The sequence below is a fragment of the Staurois parvus genome, unplaced genomic scaffold (genome assembly GCF_062004578.1).
Source record: "Staurois parvus isolate SC_StPar_1 unplaced genomic scaffold, SC_StPar_1.0 ptg000931l, whole genome shotgun sequence".
Lineage (NCBI taxonomy): Eukaryota > Metazoa > Chordata > Amphibia > Anura > Ranidae > Staurois > Staurois parvus.
In genome coordinates this window covers 1,436,539-1,459,313 of record NW_028318727.1, presented here as the reverse complement: position 1 = coordinate 1,459,313, position 22,775 = coordinate 1,436,539, and the positions used below count along the sequence as shown (strand labels likewise).

Here is a 22,775-nt window from a genome sequence, read left to right as displayed (position 1 = left end):
AGGTCTCTTTGCTTCTCTATGCAATGCAGGCAGATGATGGCTGGTGTTAGGGGCTGTACATAGCTTACGGAAAACAGCAGACAGCCCCAGGTAATGCCCACATGTGATGCTGTACCTCGGCTTCGCTGTCTATTGTTAGACAGCCCCACAGAATAGGGGCAGCCATTCAGCTTGCTGAATGGCGATACATGATAGCACCATGTATCAGTTTTTTTTTTCATGGATTATCAAAATTAAAATTTTTCATGAATCAATAAGATAGATCAGCCCAGAACCCCAGGTTTAACCTCTGCAAAGAAATGTCTTTATTGGTAGGAATAATAAGAAAAAAAGTATGTTTATTGGCAGGAATAATAAAAAAAACTGCTCCAGCAATCTCTCTAAGGCTAGGTTCACACCTATGCAGTTTGCGTTTGACCCGTTTCTGCATTGCATTTTAGATGCGTTTTTTTTCTTGTTGCTAGGCAGATTTAAAATGCAAAACGCATAAAAAAATGCATCAAAAACGCACTACATGCATTTTTGCAGCGTTTCCATTGTAGTCTATTGAACCAAAAATGCAACGTTTTGCGTTCAAAAAAGTCCCTGACCCTTTCCAAAAAAACGCACTGGGTGAAAACACGGAGATGTGAACATGTCCCATAGGAAATCATGTTAAATGGACTGTAGTGCGTTTATTCAAAACACAAAATGCTGCTTAAACGCTTAGGTTTGAACCGAGGGTTAGGCTAGGTTCACACCTATGCAGTTTGCGTTTGACCAATTTCTGCATTGCATTTTGCGTTGCGTTTTGCACCTGTGATTTTGCTGTGTTTTGCGGTTTTCTTTTTCTTGTTGCTAGGCAGATTTAAAATGCAAAACGCATTAAAAAAAGTGGCAAAAACGCATCAAAAACGCACTACATGCATTTCCATCGAAGTCTATAGAACAAAAAAACGCAACTTTTTGCGTTCAAAAGAGTCCCTGACCCTTTCTAAAAAATGCACCGGGTGAAAACGCGGAGATGTGAACGTGTCACATAGGAAATCATGTTAAATGGACTGTACTGTGTTTCTGCAAAACGCTGCGTAAAACGCATATGCGTGAACCCAGGGTTAGTTCTGATTAATGATTTGCCCCTCCCATTGCGCATCGCCCTATTTTACACTGATCGAACATTCTAAAATATCTTCCCTAGTCTCACATCCTCAGTTTATCGTTCAGAAAATATCTGCGCTTTCCACTGTAGGCTATTCGTTTAATGGTAAACCCGGACGCAAGCACCACGAACGCCATTTAAATAACACGCGACTGCCAGCGAGGTGGCGCTGCTCTCTGAGGTCAGAGGTTAAACGGTGCAGGGGGAAATCTGAATTAAAATTCCGGCCACAGCTTGGGTCGCAGCCACCTATTCGGTGTGCGGAATGACATGCCGACTTGGTGGTGGTGGTGGGGAGGGGTCCCCAGCTGTCCCATTGTTCCGAGGTGACAGGGTCTGCTTCTACTTGGCCGCCGGCCAGCACATCCCTGCAACATCTCCAGCAAGCGTGACATGGATTGGAAAATCGTCTAGAGGTCAAGTCCTTCCAACTGCAAGGTCAACAGTGCTAACCATTAAAGCCCAGGTTCACTTTTTTTCTTTCTCGACCTATAAAAATGTTTGTTTTCTGTTCTAATATACTTCCGCACAATTTACTGATTCTTCACTTTGGTGTGTCCTCTATGGTGGGGTGATCAGCCCCAGATCCCAGTGCCTGAAGATCTATTAAGGCGCATTTACAGTTGTGCGGTGCTTTATTTCGCGGTATGTACCATGCGTTGCCTTAAGGCAGCCTGTGAGGGGAGTCACTTTGGGTGGGGGGTCCATGGAACCCAGCTCACTTTGGAGAGGTGGGGAGACCCGTCTCAGCTCCCCATATCTCTCTTATGTGTAACAGGCACAGGGTGAGCTGTCCTGATATTGGGGTGGGGGTTGTTGATTGTTTGGTGTTATGTGGTTGCATCCCATTGTTCTATTGTGTGTCTTGCTGGGGAGCAAGCTATTATGGGTTGTATGTGTTTATGTGTATTGGCTTGGTGGGGGGTGTCTCCAGCAGCCCTCCCTCCTGATGGGACTGTCTGCTGGTGTGAAGTTGGAATAACTGTGTGTCTCTTGTTACTAAATGTAGATTGCCCCACCCTGTGTCATTATGCAGGGAGGGGGGATTGTCTCCTGAGTGTATATATCTTGTATCTGTGTTCAAATAAATTAGTCTACCTCCTGGTTTACTTCAAGACTGGTGTTGTCCAGTCTTGTATGGAAGTACATAAGCGCAGTCTGGGGTCGGTTCCGTTACACAGCCCATTGAAATCAGTGGGCTTTTAAAAAAAATCCCCCTCCCCCCCAAAAAAAATTGGGAAGGTCATAAAGAATGTTCTCCTCAACGCACAATTGCAGCGTTTTGCAACATCAACTGTCCCCTGGCTGCCCGCCAGAATTCTAACATTACAGCCTAACAGGTCTGTACACATGCTGTGGCTGCAGAGTCTAACAGGCGGCACCACCTGTCAAACTCACCCATTGAGATCAATTGGGCCGCACCGCAAACCAGGAGCCAAGCGCTTGGCTCACAGTTGTGGTTCGGTCCTGCAGTGTAAAACTGCCATTCAACAATTTCAAAAAGTAAACAAAAACAAACAAAAACCATTTGACCATTTGGAAACTCCACTGACCATTTGGCACTGCCCGAGGGCCCGGGGTCAGTAGGGGGCCCCATGAGATGCCCCTGGTACCTTTTTCATAGGCTTTTTTGAGTTCAGGCAAGGACACAGGGGCCCCATGATCCCCTATTGCCCGGGGGCCCCATGAGTTGTCAGTCCGCCCCTGGGCGGTAAGCATTATTGGCTGTCTGAAAGTGCCTGAAGTGGATGTAAAGAGGTTGCAGTGGATTGGGAGATCTGAAATGCAACAAAGGATTAAAAAAAAGTGAAAACAAGTGTTTTATTTAACCCCTTCTCGCTGTCGCCTTGCAGCCCTTTAAGATGTTTCATGACCCTGGGAGGTGGAGGTGGACTTTCTGATCATGTAACCACCGTGATTGGCGGTCACATGATCAGAAAGCACCTGATGGCAAGCAGACACTGTGAGCCTTCTTTTACCTGCCGGTAGCTGTTCCGGGGGCGCTCGTGGGGCTCGCTCTCAGCACAGCATTGTTTATGTTGGGGGAGCATATATGTGACCCATCTGCATTACAGCCCACCCGCTGAAAGGCCACATATCAAACCGCTCATGATACACAGTGCTTTAGCAAACTAAGGGTTCTATTTATCAATGATTTCACCAAAGATTCACGCATTTACCCAAGATTTACACGTTTTTCTAATGTAATCTTGTGTAAAAAACAAAAAGGGGTGAATTCTGTGTTCGCGTGAGTCCTGGGTGAAAACTCTGATAAATAGACCCTTAAGAGGCATTCAATTATGGTTTACATCTACTACATCGATGAAAGAGGTTTTTCTTTTGCTTGGCCTTGTGTGAAAAATTGGTGAAAATTGGGCAAATGCTGAGTGCTTCCTGGGCAAACGTTGAGGGGCTCCCGGGCAAACGTTGAGGGGCTCCTGGGCAAACGTTGAGGGGCTCCCGGGCAAGCGTTGAAGGGCTCCCGGGCAAACGTTGAAGGGCTCCCGGGCAAACGTTGAGGGACTTTCGGGCAAATGTTGAGGGGCTCCCGGGCAAACGTTGAGGGGCTCCCGGGCAAACGTTGAAGGTCTCCCGGGCAAACGTTGAGGGGCTCCCGGGCACACATTGAGGGGCTCCCGGACAAACGTTGAGGGGCTTTCGGGCAAATGTTGAGGGGCTTTCGGGCAAACGTTGAAAGGCTGTCGGGCAAATGTTGAGGGGCTCTCGGGAAAACGTTGAGGGGCTCTCGGGCAAACGTTGAGGGGCTCTCGGTTAAACGTTGAGAAGCTCTTGGACAAACGTTGAGGGACTCTCGGACAAACGTTGAGGGACTCTCAGACAAATGTTGAGGGAGTCTCGGGCAAACGTTGAGGGGCTCTCAGGCAAATGTTAAGGGGCTCTCGGGTAAACGTTGAGAAGCTCTCGGGCAAACGTTGAGGGGCTCTCGGGTGAACGTTGGGGAGCTGTCGGGCAAACGTTGAGGGACTCTCAGACAAACGTTGAGGGACTCTCAGGCAAACGTTGAGGGAATCTCGGGCAAACGTTGAGGGGGCAAACGTTGAGGGACTCTTGGACAAACGTTGAGTGATTCTCGGGAGACTGTTGAGTGACTCTCGGGCGAACGCTGAGTGACTCTTGGATGAAAACATGGATAAATAGACCCCTAAATGTCATTTAGTTATGGTTTTCCCCTGCATTCAGCATTTTCAGTGAATTGATGAGCAGAATAATGGGTATTATATTTTTTCTTTGTCTGAAGTTCAGGTTTAATGACTCCTGTTCCGCGGTCCCTTATTATCCCAGATCTGCATATCTAGTAGCCCCCATTACCAGATCCCTGCCAGGGCGACACACAGAACATCTGGATTAAGCAGCAGGGGGGAGCGGGGGGTTGCTTTTGTCGGCGGGGGCAGAAGCGCGCCCGAGATTGACAGGCGGTGATTACCTCATTGAAGACATCAGTAGATGAGATGTCAGCAGCCGCCGCGTCCAAACACAGAAGCAATTAGAGCCGCTGCTTCGGCTAATGCTGCCGCGTGATTTATTTATTTATCAGTTTCCATCCTTCATCGCGGTCGCACGCGCCGCCGTGACATTATCCGCCGCTGTGCTCTTGCGGAGGGGAGCTCTGAGCAGCCGAAGGGGGCTTTTTAATTTCTGTGCCGTTTAACCCTCGCGGTAGACGCGTCAGGGACCTCATTTATGGCCTTGGCAAAAATTTGGAAAACAGATCAAACATTAAAGCGGAAAAACTGCGATTCGTGACTTTGGAACTAGAGGATAAGCCAGTGATTTACTAACGAACCGTATATTTCGTGGTTCTGCGCTAGTCTGAGGCAGAGACCTATGGAAGAAATGGCACAAAAAACGTCCACCAATACCAAGAAATGACCTGTATAGACTGTACTGAAAAAGAAGGAGATTCATTTAGAGAGAACACCCACTCCAGAAGCATCTGATTGAAGCTGCCTTTGTCTAACTCACACGTTGTATATTTATTCTGGGGCAGGACAGCTAATCCTACCAAAGCTGGCCATACACTAGTAGAACTTCCTTAGAAAATGGAGCAAACATTCCCAAAACAAAAAATTTCAAATGGTTAGTGGGGTCAAGGGGACGATTGTTTTCAACCGTAGTGACTCTCGGGCGAATGTTGAGGGACTCTCGGGCGAACGTTGAGGGACTCTCGGGCGAATGTTCAGGGACTCTCGGGCGAATGTTGAGGGACTCTCGGGAGAACGTTGAGGGACTCTTGGGAGAACGTTGAGGGACTCTTGGGCGAACGTTGAGTGATTCTTGGGTGAACGTTGAATGACTCTTGGGTGAACGTTGAATGACTCTTGGATGAACGTTGAATGACTCTTGGGTGAAGGCTGAGTGACTCTTGGATGAAAACATGGATAAATAGACCCCTAAATGTCATTGAGTTATGGTTTTCCCCTGTATTCAACATTTTCAGTGAATTGATGAGCAGAAAAATGGGTATTATTTATTCTGGGGCAAGACAGCTAATCCTACCAAAGCTGGCCATACACTAGTAGAATTTCCTTAGAAAATGGTGCAAACATTCCCAAAAACAAAAAATTTCAAATGGTTAGTGAGGTCAAGGGGGCGATTGTTTTCAACCGTAGTGACGAGAAAATTTGAATTCTGATCTGAATGAACAAAAGTCCAACAGTGAATATGATTTTGGTTTGGGAAAAATTGTACATATTGGGGTTGATTCACTAAAGGCAAATAGACTGTGCACTTTGCGAAATGTAATTGCACCCTGCAAGGGTATTTGTTCTAAAGCTTAGTAAATGAGGGGAAGATTCACTTTTCAAAGAATACCCAATTACATGCAAACAGCATTTTTGCTTCCACGTGATTGGATGATGAAAGTCATCGGAGCTTCCCCTCATTTATTAAGCTCTGGAGCAAATGCCCTTGCAGAGTGCATGGTTTATTTGCCTTTAGTAAATCCACCCCAAAGTATTGGGATGTGCTAGGCACGAGAGAAACCTATTTATGTGTCTAGGATTCCATTAGGCAGTATGGCTGTCAAAACATTTGACTCAATGATGGCAAGAGGAATGAGGAATGATTTTTCAGAATTTCGAAAGTAAGATCAACCCCTTCCTGCCTGTCCTGGCATCCCTTCAAACATTCCTGAACTCCTGGGGGGGGGGGGGGGGGGACCAGTAATCATGTGATCCCTGTCACAGTGGTCACATGATCAGAATCCGGTCCTGCCGGCTAAAAATCTTTACTCTGGACCGAGAGCTGTCTTTGTTCAGGGAGCGCACAGTGAGCGCTCTCTCGGCACATACACATTGGCCGCCCAGCGGCGCATATATGCGGAATGTGGGTGTTAAAGCCCACTCATTCACCACTGCACATGTGTGTTCGGTTGCCATAAAGTCATTAAGCAAAATTTTAATGGTGTATGGCTGGCTTAAAGTGATTGGAAAGGATCGATAAAAAAAAAACACTTCTCTGTGCAGTGGTTTTGCACAGAGCAGCCCCAATCCTCCTTTTCTCATGTCTCCTGCTCCTCTCCCTTACCGACTGCCCCCATAGCAAGCTGCTTGCTATCGGGGCACTAGCGTGTGCTTGCTCCCAAACCAACTGTGTGTGTCTATTGGCACAGAAAGCGTGGGTTGGCCCCCGCCAAGGCTTCCTCCTTTCTGCTTGTGATTGACACCAGCAGGAGCCAATGGCTCCTGCTGCTGTCTCTGAGCCTATAAGGAGAGAGAGAGAGAGAGCAGAGAGATTCGCTGCTCTTGTGCACATCGCTGGATTGAGACCGAGCTCTGGAAAACTTAAGGGGGGGATCTGCATGCAAAAAACCTTCTGTCTTTAGAACCACTTTAGGTTTTACTGCAAGTGATGTCAAGGACCAACTCCTGCATGGATTGACAAATCCCAGGCACCAGGTCACCATGGCAACTAGAAATTGTGTCCTAGTGTTCACACTTCCTCCCATTGACTTCAATGCAAAATTGCATTCCATTGACTTCAATGAGAAATCACGTCCTATTGACTTCAATACAAAAACACCCCCTCCAGACTTCAATGTAAAATCGTGTCCCATTGACTTCACTACAGAATCGCGTTCCATTGACTTCAATGTGAAAACACCCCCTCCTGACTTCAATGCGAAAACACCCCCTCCTGACCTCAATGCAAAAACACCCCGTCCTGACTTCAATGCAAAAACATCCCCTCCTGACTTCAATGCAAAAACACCCCCTCCTGACTTCAATGCAAAAACACCCCGTCCTGACTTCAATGCAAAAACACCCCGTCCTGACTTCAATGCAAAAACACCCCCTCCTGACTTCAATGCAAAAACACCCCGTCCTGACTTCAATGCAAAAACACCCCCTCCTGACTTCAATGTAAAATCATGACCCATTGAATTGAATGCAAAAATGCCCCTATTGACTTCAATGCCAAATCACATCCAATTAACTTCAATACAAAATCGTGTCCCCTGGACTTCAATGCAAAAACGTCCCCTATTGACTTCAATGCAAAAACTCCTGTCAATAGCAACCCTATGTGAACACTTACCTCCGCATGCCACTCTACTATATCACTTGAATCTGGAACGCACCGCTAAAAACTCGCACAGTACCCTTCTTGTAATAGCACTCAAACTATCTAGACTTTCATGCGAATCTGTGAGTTTCAAAAATGCATCCTAAATAGCAAATGTGTGAACCAGGGCGGCTCCATTCACACATGGGCATTTTGTGATCGCAGCAGAATCGCTGTGATTGTAACATGCAGGTTCAGGTGCCATTATTTCCAATGGCACCTAAAACTTGGTGCGGTTTTGTTTTGATTCTTGAGTGGCAAACTACATCACGTGAAGCGTGTTACCCAGACATTGAATTGCCCCAAGCGCTGACAACCCACGCTAAAAAAAAACTGGCTCCTAACTTTTTTAGCTGGCTCCTAGATTCAAAGCAAATTTGTCAAGCCTCGAACTACTGATATTTAAAGTGGACCTTTCCATTAATTTACAGGTCTGCATTACATAGTTGGTAGGGTTGAATAAAGACACCAGTCCATCCAGTTCAACCTATGAGGGTCTGTGTGTGCTCATGTCAAAAATCATATCCCATATCCCTGTATATTGTGTTCTCTAAGATGCCCATCTAAGTTTTTTTTTTTTGAACCTTCAGTACTTCCCGCTGACACCACTGATTGTGTAAGCAAGTTCCACATTCTTAAAAAGTCAAAAAATGTGGCGCTACTCATAAAACTTAAAATAAAAAATAAAACTACTAATCAAAAAAACTTCTAAATATATATAACACATATAATACACCCCGTGAGATGAATATAAATATAATAATCAAGTGGTCATAGTGATCAAAAAATATATATTAAAGCTAATATCATAAAAAACATAGTATATAAATACTGTGTATTAGCACTTGTGAAAAATTCTTACACATGAAAAACAATAAATGATTGTAATAATAAAACTGTGATCAATCATGCAAATATAGTGCAAAAAATGTCACACTAAAACGCAAACAAAAATAAAAAATGTGTAGAAAAATGTCCAATGGGTGGGTGACACCACTACTGCAATTGCAAGCACACGTGATCATAAAGTGACTCCAGGTGCAGAAACTCCAACACACGGCTAGATTAGCCTCTCACCTCCAGGCTTCGACCAGTGAAGGTCAAAGCGTATAGTGGGATCAAACCCTCAGATCCTCTCAGCATCTACTGATATCCACTGATCCACTTTCCCCATCCATAGATATCCTTCTCTAGGGGTCGATAATCAAGCAGTGGCTCCTCTTATGGGGTATGGGTATGTGCCAAAAAAATAAACACAATCTCCCATAATGTAGCAGGTAAATTTAATGAAGATCAAACCATAAACATATGAAGACAACTCACATCAGTCCTCAAAGATGACAGCTTTACAACCCTATGCTTTTGGGTGTAATCTGCATGGGTGTACAGGAATCAAAAAAGGTGCACCAAGATGGCCACCACGCCGGAAGTGCGTCACCACGTCAGGCCGACGTGTTGCATCACAATATCATGTGACTTCCTCAGGGCTGCCGTTAAGTTCCACATCCTTACCGTTCTGACAGTAGCCTACAGCACCTGGTATTCCCAGGGGGTCTCCCATCCAACTACTAACCAGGCCCGACCCTGCTTAGCCTCCAAGATCAGAGGAGATCAGGCACATTCAGGGTGATGTGGCCATAGGAGCATTAATAAATTCCTGACATCGCCTGTCCACCGCCTCTGCCTAAGCAGAGATAATGTCTTCGGTCTGTAACTTTGCAGCAAATCATAAGGCGAGAGGCTGCAGCAGGTGCTGCTCTGTGTCACAAATTAGTTAACTGCTTCCCCTCCACCCTATAGCAGAAATACTGCTACAGGGCAGAAGGCGTGTGCAAAATCACTTATATATACATGTGAATTTGCAGTTCTGGGTAGAAGGTGCACAAGGACCGTGCGCGATCCCTACCGATGCCACCATTTGTGGCCTTGGCTGTCAATCACAGCTCTTTCCCGTCAGCAGAGCCATCCAAAGCAGTGTGCTTACAGTGAAACACACAGCACACAGTTAACCCTTTGATCGCCCCAGATGTCGATCCCTTCCTTCCCAGTGCCATTAGTACAGTGTCAGTGCTTTTTATTAGCACTGATCACTGTGTTGGTGTCACTGGAGAGGTCAGTGACACCAAGTCAGTTCCCCCCAGTGTCAGTCCCGCTATAAGTCGCTGATTGCCGCCATTGCTAGTAAAACAAACCCCAAAAAATTCCAGTATATATACTGCCATTTGTAAACGCTATAACTTTCACACAAACCAATTAATTTACACGTATTGGGATTTTTTTTTTTAGCAAAGACGTCGCAGAATACATTTTGGCCTAAATTTATGACGAAATTAGATTTTTTACATTTTTTTTACTGGATATGTTTAATAGAATGGGGCAGCACAGTGACTAAATGGTTAGCACTTCCGCCTGGCAGTACTCGGGTTGTTTGTTCGAATCCCAGCCACGGCACCACCTGCCTGGAGTTTGCATGTTCTCCTTGTGCCTGCGTGGATTTCCTCCGGGTGCTCCAGTTTCCTCCCACACTCCAAAGACTGGAAGGTGAATTGGCTCCTGTCTAAATTGTCCCTAGTATGTGTATGTATGAATGTGAGTTAGGGACCTTAGATTGTACACCCCTTGAGGGTTAGGGACTGATGTGAATGTACAATAGATATGTAAAAGTGCTGCGCAAAAATTGACGGCGCTATATAAGTACCTGAAATAAATAGCAAAAAGTATAGTTTTTGTCTCAAAATTGTTTTGAGTGAAAAAAAAAAACCCAACAACAATGCAGGAGGCGATCAAATACCACCGAAAGAAAGCTCAATTCGTGGGAGGAAAAAAAAAGGACGTAAATTTAATTTGGGTGCAACGTTGCATGACCGCACAATTGTCAGTTTAAGCACCGTATCGCAAAAAATGGCCTGGTCAGGAAGAGGGGTGGGGTGGGGTGGGGTGGGGTGGAGTGGGGTGGGGGAGGAGGTAAATCCTCAGGAGGGCATGTGGTTAACACATCCCAAAACTTCACAGGCACCAGGATTTACATGACTGGGTCATCTCTGAGCCGAAGTCTCCAGGAAGTTGGTCAACTCAAAATTTCTTAGCCTAAAGGGTGCCGCATCCCAATTATTAGAATTTAAAGAAACATTTGACACGGTGGGATTTGCAAGGCACAGTACAACCATTCTCTTAAAATATACATTTTATTTGTACATACACAATGAAACAATTTTTTGACGCGTTGAGCAGGGGCGGACTGGCAACTCATGGGGCCCCCGGGCAATAGGGGATCATGGGGCCCCTGTGTCCTTGCCCAAACTCAAGCCTATGAAAAAGGTACCAGGGGCATCTCATGGGGCCCCCTACTGACCCCGGGCCCTGGGGCAGTGCCCAAGTTTCCAAATGGTCAGTCCGCCCCTGGCGTTGCGCTTTCAGAGAACCTGAATCTGTAACTTGTATTGTATCTTGAGTTGTAGCTTTCGTCTCCATCCACACGGGGTGTTTTGATAACGCTGGCAACCTTGGCTGTGTAAAGTCACATTAAAAACTTGAGTTTATAGTTGAGATGAATTATAAATGTTTGTCTAGATCAGCAATGGGCAAACTACGACCTTTTAATCTGGCCCGCGGATGTGGCTGTCAGGATGTGTGTAGGCGGGGCAGCGTGACGAACGTGAGGGGAGCTAGGCTCCTCTCACAGTCCGCCCTGAAGACCGGAACGGCGCGGGAACACGGCGAGAGGAACGCGCGGAGCAAACGTAAGTGAATTGACACAGGGGGGACTTGGCTTACTACTTGGGGGGGAATAGTACTGTGGGGGATGAAATACTATATGAGGGATGAATTAATATGGGGGATGAATTAATATGGGGAATGAATTACTATAGAGGGGATGAATTACTATATGGGGGATGAATTACTATATGGGGGATGAATTACTATATGGGGGATGAATTACTATGGGGGATGAATTACTATGGGGGATGAATTACTATATGGGGGATGAATTACTATAGGGGGGATGAATTACTATGGGGGATGAATTACTATATGGGGGATGAATTACTATATGGGGGATGAATTACTATGGGGGATGATTTACAATATGGGGGATGAATTACTATGGGGGATGAATTACTATATGGGGGATGAATTACTATGGGGAATGAATTACTATATGGGGGATGAATTACTATATGGGGGATGAATTACTATGGGGGATGAATTACTATATGGGGGATGAATTACTATAGGGGGGATGAATTACTATATGGGGGATGAATTACTATATGGGGGATGAATTACTATATGGGGGATGAATTACTATGGGGGATGAATTACTATATGGGGGATGAATTACTATGGGGAATGAATTACTATATGGGGGATGAATTACTATGGGGGATGAATTACTATGGGGGATGAATTACTATATGGGGGATGAATTACTATGGGGGATGAATTACTATAGGGGGGATGAATTACTATAGGGGGGATGAATTACTATGGGGGATGAATTACTATATGGGGGATGAATTACTATATGGGGGATGAATTACTATATGGGGGATGAATTACTATGGGGGATGAATTACTATATGGGGGATGAATTACTATATGGGGGATGAATTACTATGGGGAATGAATTACTATATGGGGGATGAATTACTATGGGGGATGAATTACTATGGGGGATGAATTACTATATGGGGGATGAATTACTATGGGAGATGAATTACTATGGGGGATGAATTACTATATGGGGGATGAATTACTATATGGGGGATTAATTACTATGGGGGATGAATTACTATATGGGGGATTAATTACTATGCTTACTATGGGGGAATATTACTATACTTACTATGGATGACACATACACATCATTCATCTACTCTTGGTCCGGCCCCCGGGTCCAATATATGAACCCATTGCGGCCCTCAAGTCAAAAAGTTTGCCCACCCCTGGTCTAGATGGTATTGTACACCGAGTGTGGCACATAAACAGAGAGAAGAAGTATCACCTTTATGTTGAAGGATGTGGGGCAATAGGGACAATGGCTCATATATGGTGGGAATGCCCAAATATTCAGTTATATTGGCAGGAGATAATTTATCATATACAGGAGATATGGGGGACATCTATCCAGAAGGATCCATGGGGATGTCTTTTCTACAGAACAGGGTTGTCGGTAAAACAATATAAACAGTTTATTATATCATCTGATTGGTGCGGCAAAGGGTTTAATTCCTAGGTTTTGGAAGGCCCAAGATCCACCAACGATGAGGGATTGGATAGACAAAGTATAATATGTTAGTAGGATGGAGGAACTTTGTTACATGGAGAAAGATGAAATGGAAAAGTTTAGAAAGATTTGGGGTAAATGCTATGAGTTTAGAACTTCAGAAAAATACTTAAAAATTAAAGGTCCCCCGATAGTAGAACCAGAGAATTTAAATGGTTAAAAAGATCTATATATATGACTAGATTAATAGGAGGGGAAAGAGAGGATAAGATGAGACTGGACAGGGGTGTGTTGGGTGGGTACGGGGATACAGTTTATATGTAGGATGTAAAAAGATTTATGATGGTTTTGGAAGGTATTTTTTTCTTAAAATAAAATTTAATAAAAGATATAATGGTAAATAAAAAACTTGAGTTCTTCAGTTTTTTTTTTAAGCGGTTTTGCATTAGCGTTTAGCCGCGTTTTCCCGCGTTTGTGGTTTTTTGCATTTTATGGGTCAAAAAAATGTCCAAAAACGCCGGTTTGCAGCGTTAGAGCGTTTTTACAGCTAAAAAAACTCCTCTAGAAACCCACTAGTCCTGGGTTTTTTTTCCAGCCAAAAAACGTCCCTGCCAAAAAACATTGATTACAGTCTGTGTGTGCATGGACACATAGGATAACATGCTGGAGGGGGGGTTACTGGCTGTAGAAAAAAAACGTCAAAAGCCAAAAAACATTGATTCCAGTTTCTGTGTGCATGGACACACAGGATAACATGATGGGGGGTTTACTGGCTGTAGAAAAAAACCGTCAAAAGCCAAAAAACAGTCGCTGTAAAAATGTCCCATGCAGGGGCGGACTGACAACTCATGGGGCCCCCAGGCAATAGGGGATCATGGGGCCCCTGTGCCCTTGCCCAAACTCAAAAAAGCCTATGAAAAAGGTACCAGGGGCATCTGATGCTATGTCCACGGTAAGCTACCTATACACAAGGGGACCACGGTAAGCTACCTAAACACAAGGGGTCCACGGTAAACTACCTACACACAAGGGGTCCACGGTAAGCTACCTATACACAAGGGGTCCACGGTAAGCTACCTATACACAAGGGGGCCACGGTAAGCTACCTATACACAAGGGGTCCACGGTAAGCTACCTATACACAAGGGGGCCACGGTAAGCTACCTATACACAAGGGGACCACGGTAAGCTACCTATACACAAGGGGGCCACGGTAAGCTACCTATACACAAGGAGACCACGGTAAGCTACCTATACACAAGGGGACCACGGTAAGCTACCTATACACAAGGGGACCACGGTAAGCTACCTATACACAAGGGGTCCACGGTAAGCTACCTATACACAAGGGGACCACGGTAAGCTACCTATACACAAGGGGACCACGGTAAGCTACCTATACACAAGGGGACCACGGTAAGCTACCTATACACAAGGGGGCCACGGTAAGCTACCTATACACAAGGGGACCACGGTAAGCTACCTATACACAAGGGGACCACGGTAAGCATACCTTCGGAGGAGCCAAACAAAGGATAGGCAAACCACATAACCTTGACTTCCCACCATTTCAGATCAGAAAAGGTCCCTCTGAACGGTGTGTGGATTTTTCCATGTCTTTACAGAGATGAGGCCATGCACATTGTATGACAAGTGTGGAGGCCATGCACATTGTATGACAAGTGTGGAGGCCGTGCACGTTGTATGACAAGTGTGGAGGCCGTGCACGTTGCATGACAAGTGTGGAGGCCGTGCACGTTGCATGACAAGTGTGGAGGCCGTGCACGTTGCATGACAAGTGTGGAGGCCGTGCACGTTGCATGACAAGTGTGGAGGCCGTGCACGTTGCATGACAAGTGTGGAGGCCGCGCACGTTGTATGATAAGTGTGGAGGCCGTGCACGTTGTATGACAAGTGTGGAGGCCATGCACGTTGTATGACAAGCATGCATGTCTATGCGTTTTAATAAGAGAAATCACCTTCCAGCGTTTGTACCTTAGCCTAGCGTCTGCCCTGCCATAAAATATGTGCGTCGCTCTTGTCCCCGATTCACTACAGCACTCACAGCACCCAAAATAGAACATCTGTCCATCCTGTGGAAGAAAGGTTCCTCTGAAAAGGGTAATGTGCCATTTCCAGGCAGGGAGGCCCATTTGCATAATAATAGGGTCAATTTGCATACACATATTCATCTTTCAGCCCCCCCCCCTCTCCTGCTCCAAGCAGCCGTATTACTGGTACAGGGAGATCGGCGTCTAGGCATAACACGTTGGAGACATTTCACCTGGTCCGTCACCTCAATTTATCTCAAACGCGGAGACAGCCAACCAGAAATCCATTACAGCCCCGTATCGGCCTTATTAAATGAGATGGCGGCTTAGTGGTTAGCGCTTTGGCCTTGCGGTACTAAGGCCCTGGGTCCGAATCCAACCATGGGATTGGCGTGGAGTTTGTCATCTAAAAAACGTACCGCTGTAGTACCCGTGGATGCTTCAATCGAGATTTGTTTCCCCCCCCCCAAATATTCAAAAATCCGTTTGTATACAAACTGGATCAGGTGTGGGCCTTTTATGCTGTTTTTATTTCTTCTTTTAACTGCTATAAGCAGGCTTTTAGCAGCTAACAGCTTGTTAAATAACAGTCCTGTTAAGATTTGTGTTTGAACTGCCTATTGGAGAAGATGAATGCTTTAAATTTTGTTTTATTTATTTATTTCAGGTCTTTATATAGCGCCATCAATGAACGCAGTGCTTTACATATATATTGTACATTCACATCAGTCCCTAACCCTCAAGGGGCGTACAATCTAAGGTCCCTAACCCTCAAGGGGCGTACAATCTGAGGTCCCTAACCCTCAAGGGGTGTACAATCTAAGGTCCCTAACTCACATTCATACATACACATACTAGGGCCAATTTAGACAGGAGCCAATTCACCTACCAGCATGTCTTTGGAGTGTGGGAGCAAACCGGAGTACCCGGAGGAAACCCACGCAGGCACAGGGAGAACATGCAAACTTCAGGCAGGTGGTGCCGTGGTAGGGATTTGAACCAACGACCCCAGTACTGCCAAGCTTCTGCCTGTCAGCATGCGCAGCTCAGCGAACATTTATGGCCATGATCTGTGCCATGGATATTTGACTCCTGTGCACATGTGTGGGAGTGACGTCATTGCGTCCTGGCCTATCGCAATGCCAAAGGCACAGGACCCAGAAGGAAGACCGGGCAAAGATGGAAGTGTCGGGGGCACTCCAGATCGATCCCACTGCAGCGCTAATGGGCACCTTTTGACAGGTACAGTCAGGTCCATAAATATTGGGACATCGACACAATTTTAACATTTTTGGCTCTATACACCAACACAATGGATTTGAAATGAAACAAACAAGATGTGCTTTAACTGCAGACTGTCAGCTTTAATTTGAGGGGATTTACATCCAAATCAGGTGAACGGTGTAGGAATTACAACAGTTTGCATATGTGCCTCCCACTTGTTAAGGGACCAAAAGTAATGGGACAATTGGCTTCTCAGCTGTTCCATGGCCAGATGTGTGTTATTCCCTCATTATCCCAATTACAATGAGCAGATAAAAGGTCCAGAGTTCATTTCAAGTGTGCTATTTGCATTTGGAATCTCTTGAGTCAACTCTCAAGATGAGATCCAAAGAGCTGTCACTATCAGTGAAGCAAGCCATCATTAGGCTGAAAAAACAAAACAAACCCATCAGAAAGATAGCAAAAACATTAGGCGTGGACAAAACAACTGTTTGGAACATTCTTAAAAAGAAGGAACGCACCGGTGAGCTCAGCAACACCAAAAGACCCGGAAGACCACGGAAAACAACTCTGGTGGATGACCGAAGAATTCTTTCCCTGGTGAAGAAAACACCCTTCACAACAGTTGGCCAGATCAAGAACACTCTCCAGGAGGTAGGTGTATGTGTGTCAAAGTCAACAATCAAGAGAAGACTTCACCAGAGTGAATACAGAGGGTTCACCACAAGATGGAAACCATTGGTGAGCCTCAAAAACAGGAAGGCCAGATTAGAGTTTGCCAAACGACATGTAAAAAAGCCTTCACAGTTCTGGAACAACATCCTATGGACAGATGAGACCAAGATCAACTTGTACCAGAGTGATGGGAAGAGAAGAGTATGGAGAAGGAAAGGAACTGCTCATGATCCTAAGCATACCACCTCATCAGTGAAGCATGGTGGTGGTAGTGTCATGGCGTGGGCATGTATGGCTGCCAATGGAACTGGTTCTCTTGTATTTATTGATGATGTGACTGCTGACAAAAGCAGCCGGATGAATTCTGAAGTGTTTCGGGAATATTATCAGCTCATATTCAGCCAAATGCTTCACAACTCATTGGACGCTTCACAGTGCAGATGGACAATGACCCAAAGCATACTGCAAAAGCAACCAAAGAGTTTTTTAAGGGAAAGAAGTGGAATGTTATGCAATGGCCAAGTCAATCACCTGACCTGAATCCGATTGAGCATGCATTTCACTTGCTGAAGACAAAACTGAAGGGAAAATGCCCCAAGAACAAGCAGGAACTGAAGACAGTTGCAGTAGAGGCCTGGGAGAGCATCACCAGGGATGAAACCCAGCATCTGGTGATGTCTATGCGTTCCACACTTCAGGCTGTAATTGACTGCAAAGGATTTGCAACCAAGTATTAAAAAGTGAAAGTTTGATTTATGATTAATATTCTGTCCCATTACTTTTGGTCCCTTAAAAAGTGGGAGGCACATATGCAAACTGTTGTAATTCCTACACCGTTCATCTGATTTGGATGTAAATACCCTCAAATTAAAGCTGACAGTCTGCAGTTAAAGCACATCTTGTTCGTTTCATTTCAAATCCATTGTGGTGGTGTATAGAGCCAAAAATGTTAGAATTGTGTCGATGTCCCAATATTTATGGACCTGACTGTATGTCTGCCATATTGTACTAATATACCATGCATACTAGCACATTATGGCATAATCTACCCTTGGGGGGGGGGCCCAAAATAAACATTTTACAACAGAGTTTTCTACCACCTTAAAAATAACAAACATGTTATACTTTCCTGCTCTGTGTTTTTATTTTGCACAGAGCAGCCTGAATCTTCCTCTTCTTGGGTCCCCTGACGGTGCTCCGGGTCCCTGCCTCCTATCGGATGCCCCCATAGCAAACAGCTTGCTATGGGGGCACCCGAGCAGGCGCGTTCCTGTGTCCATTCACACACAGAGCTGTGGCTTGGCCCTGCCCCCTCTCTCTTGATTGGCTGTGATTGACAGCAGAGGGAGCCAATGGCCAACCAGGAGTGAGAGTCCCCAGAGAACTAAGGCTGTTGTGGACATCGCTGGATCAAGAGGGGGCTCAGATAAGTGTTGGGGGGGGCTGCTGCACACAAAAGGATTTTTACCTTCATGCATAGAATACATGAAGCTAAAAAACCTTGGGACTTTAGGACCACTTTAACCATTCCTGGGCGTTGTTTCGGAGCACTCACACTACACTAAGTGAACTGGACCAAGGGGGGGCTTAGTTAACACTGCCAGTGTGAGTGCACCCATCTCTCTCCAAATCTTCTGAGATCAGCAGTCAGAGGCAGCAGTGCCTTAGATGATCTCAAACTGCAGATATACAGCTATGAGGCTCAAAGCAATCCTATTTTTCAAGAGGAACTCAAGTCAAAAAGGCAGATTGTTTCGGATACTGCTTAGGTACAACTAACATTTCCAGATATTCCCTATGAGATGGCAAATCTTCACTTTTTTAGTTCAGGCCCACTTTAAAAAAAAAACCAAATAATTGAAAACAGGCTGAAGACATTAAAGTGGAATTTCAACCAAAAGGGCGCCTGCCACGTCACAGGTACCAGAAGACTGGGGGACAATTCACAAAGCGCAGAGGGAATCCGGCTTAGCAAACATGGAGACCAATGAAAACACTGGAGGTCCAAAGATCGGTGAAGAACTGGCCAAGGTGAGGATGTCATGGATCCTTTGACAGGTAAGTGTCCTTTTTTTACAGGTCAACAGCTACAGTATTCGTAGCTGTTGACTTTTAATTTTTTTCATATAACTGGAAGATCCTCTTTAAATTGAAAATCGAAGTATTCTACACTATATACAGTATTTCCTCCACCTACTATAAACAAAGTGCATACATAAATAATAAAAATCTTCCATCTTCCTTGATCTGTCCTTCTCTCCACATGAACGCATACGAGGGAAAAAAAATGGATCAAGAAGGAGGATCGTTTCATGGACCTACTATACCCTATTTGACCATCTAAAACTCCAGTTTTTAGTTCTTAATTATATATTATTATATTATACAGTATTTATAAAGCACCAATGGTTCGCTCAGCGCTGTACATTACAAAGGGGGACAGAACATGTGACAGAACAATACCAATACAATGCAAAACATGAGGGGATTGAGGGCCCTGCTCTTTCCAGTTTACAATCTAGGACAGCAATGGGAAAACTACGGCCCGGCGGACCTTTTAATCCGGCCCGCAGAGCGTGGCAAACATTGCCTGTCAGGATGTGTGTAGGCGGGGCAGCGTGAGGAGCGGGGCAGCGTGAGGCGGGGCAGCAGGGGAGCTAGGCTCCTCTCACAGTCCGCCCTGAAGACAGGAACGGCGCGGGAACACGGCAAGAGGAACGCGCGGAGCAAAGGTAAGTGAATTGACACAATATGGGGAATGAATTACTATATGGGGGATGAATTACTATATGGGGGATGAATTACTATATGGGGGATGAATTACTATGGGGGATGAATTACTATATGGGGGATGAATTACTATATGGGGGATGAATTACTATATGGGGGATGAATTACTATAGGGGGGATGAATTACTATGGGGGATGAATTACTATATGGGGGATGAATTACTATGGGGGATGAATTACTATGGGGGATGAATTACTATGTGGGGGATGAATTACTATGGGGGATGAATTACTATATGGGGGATGAATTACTATATAGGGGATTAATTACTATATGGGGGATGAATTACTATGGGGGATGAATTACTATATGGAGGATGAATTACTATATGGAGGATGAATTACTATATGGGGGATGAATTACTATGGGGGATGAATTACTATGGGGCATGAATTACTATGGGGAATGAATTACTATATGTGGGATGAATTACTATATGGGGGATGAATTACTATAGGGGGGATGAATTACTATATGGGGGATGAATTACTATATGGGGGATGAATTACTATGGGGGATGCATTACTATATGGGGGATGAATTACTATATGGGGGATGAATTACTATATGGGGGATGAATTACTATGGGGGATGAATTACTATGGAGGATGAATTACTATATGGGGGATTAATTACTATGGGGGATGAATTACTATATGGGGGATTAATTACTATGGGGGATGAATTACTATATGGGGGATTAATTACTATGCTTACTATGGGGGAATATTACTATACTTACTATGGATGACACATACACATCATTCATCTACTCTTGGTCCAGCCCCCGGGTCCAATATATGAACCCATTGCGGCCCTCAAGTCAAAAAGTTTGCCCACCCCTGATCTAGGAGATTATATGTTGAATACATATATATATGTTGAATTCTTTTCGCCGACAAAAAAAGCTTTGAGTTGCTGGGATACTCATGTGCCCAGAAAAGGAAAACACTTGATTTCACATTTATCAGAAATATAACTTACTGGATTTAACTGGACTTTTCAGAATTTGCTATTTTATGGATTCATAGACTGATTTATGCTCATTTATATCTGCACTTTATAGAGGGTGGAGGATATACCGTATATAGGGCTGTATCTTTCCAAGATTTGGTTTTGCATCGACTTTACCCTGTGTTGATATAGCTGCAAGAGAGAATTATAGGAGACTGTGTGGGGCCTAATTATTAACTGAAGCAACTGTTACCAGAATAAAAATCTTAAAGTGGAACTTTAGTCAGATAATGAAGTCCTGCTTGATCACTTCAGGCTGGCCCCTTTTGCAGGTATAGCTATGTAAAACATTAAAAATAAGTGCCTATGTGGTTTAAAATCCAGTAACACACTGTATAAACCCCTGCTCTGCACATGCTCAGTTCCTCGGCTCTGTGCCGAATTTGTAGAGGCTGATCTGCTGCCAGCCTAAAGATTTACTACTGCTCAGGGGCTCTGGTCTTCTGCAAAATGGCCTCCTCCAGCAAGAAGAAACAGGGAGCAATGCTAGAGGCAAGTTACAGCACATACTAATAATTAATAGTGTGGAATGTATGTTTCTTGCTAAAGAACACTATCTTTTATCATCAAGTTGTTTTGGGTACAATACCACTTTAAAAATAAGCCACCCAGTAAATGAAGCATTAGGATAATTACCGTTCTGGCAGGTGGGGCCTCCGATCTTCGCTTCTTTGAAGAACTACACTGGCTAAAGAATCTACTATATCCGACACTTCTGGGTGTGTCTGATTTCTGCCCCCCCACAGCTGCGCTCTGTGATTTCATCCACCGGCTGCTATACTATTACAGCCCTGAAGGGGCACACCAATGACAAAGCAGTTTCGGTTGTTCCCGCCAACCATTATGCATTGCAGAAATGTAAAAAAAAAAAAAAATATATCAGCAGGGAGAGTGGAAATCCATTATAATTGGTGAATCGGGTGTGCCGATGTGTGCAGAGATCTCACCAACAGAGACAGAAGAAAGTATCAGGGCGTTTATATCTCTCCAACATCTACCAAACACTGAAATATCAGGTTTGGGAGGACTGGCACTTTAAACTAGCAGCATGTTTTCTTTTCATACTTACAGTAAATTATGCTTTATTGGAAAGGAATCATCGAGTCTGTATGGAACACGCTGATAAAAAATAAAAAAACACAGGAGAAAAAGAAAAAAAATCTTCTTGCCTGTTGTGTTGATGTTCTTCATTCCCCTCATACATTTTCGCTCCTCTACCGCTTAATTCCTCTTCCTCGAGCTCATATGAATTCCTCTCCCACACGCACACAAGCTGCAGATCCCCTGACACACATTCACAGACATATGGTGACAGGATACAGATCCACGTTTGATGAGGATAGATGGGGATGGGGCTCTTCCGTCAGACAATGCTACTTGCACGCTCTGTTCATCACCCTGTAACCTTCAGGCCTGCACAAGTCCCAGACATGGGGCATAAAATGATGACGGGTTGGCAGAATTACTTTCTCAAACCAGTCCTGCTGTGACCTTGTGAATAAAATCCATCATTTTCATAGTGTCTATGATGTTATCTGTCTATGTGGAGTCGTGTAGGCTACAAAATTAGGGGTACGTTGTTGGCCAGAACTACAGAAGAAAAAGATTTGAGGGTGCTTATTTCAGACTGCAAAATGGTGATGATGGTTTGCAATTAGCAAACAGTGTGACCTAACAGTCAGGAGAATTAATAGAATTACGGGGTTCATCATTAGAGAAATCACCAGCAGGAGTAAAGATGTCCTGAATCCCCTATATATGATCACCAGCAGGAGGAAGGAGGTCCTGATTCTTCTATATAGAACTTTATATTACTAGAAGGGTCACCAGCAGGAGGAAGCAGTTACTAGAGGGATCACCAGCAGGAGGAAGGAGGTCCTGATTCCCTGACATAGATCTTTAGTTATTAGAAGGATCACCGGCAAGAGGAAGGAGATCCTAATTCCCCAACATAGATCTTTAGTTCTTAGAAGGATCACCAGCAAGAGGTAGGAGGTCCTGATTCCACTATATAGATCTTTAGTTATCAGTAGAATGATCACCAGCAGGAGGAAGGAGGTCCTGATTCTT

At 44.7% G+C, this 22,775-nt stretch overlaps 1 protein-coding gene and 1 pseudogene across 2 annotated transcripts in view; both read right to left on the bottom strand.

The window, feature by feature from the left end:
- The window catches only part of RAI1 (retinoic acid induced 1), a 291,210-nt gene that overhangs the window by 86,063 nt on the left and 182,372 nt on the right, over positions 1–22,775 (bottom strand). The window lies entirely within an intron of this gene.
- On the bottom strand, positions 9,248–9,366 carry LOC149441951 (5S ribosomal RNA; annotated as a pseudogene).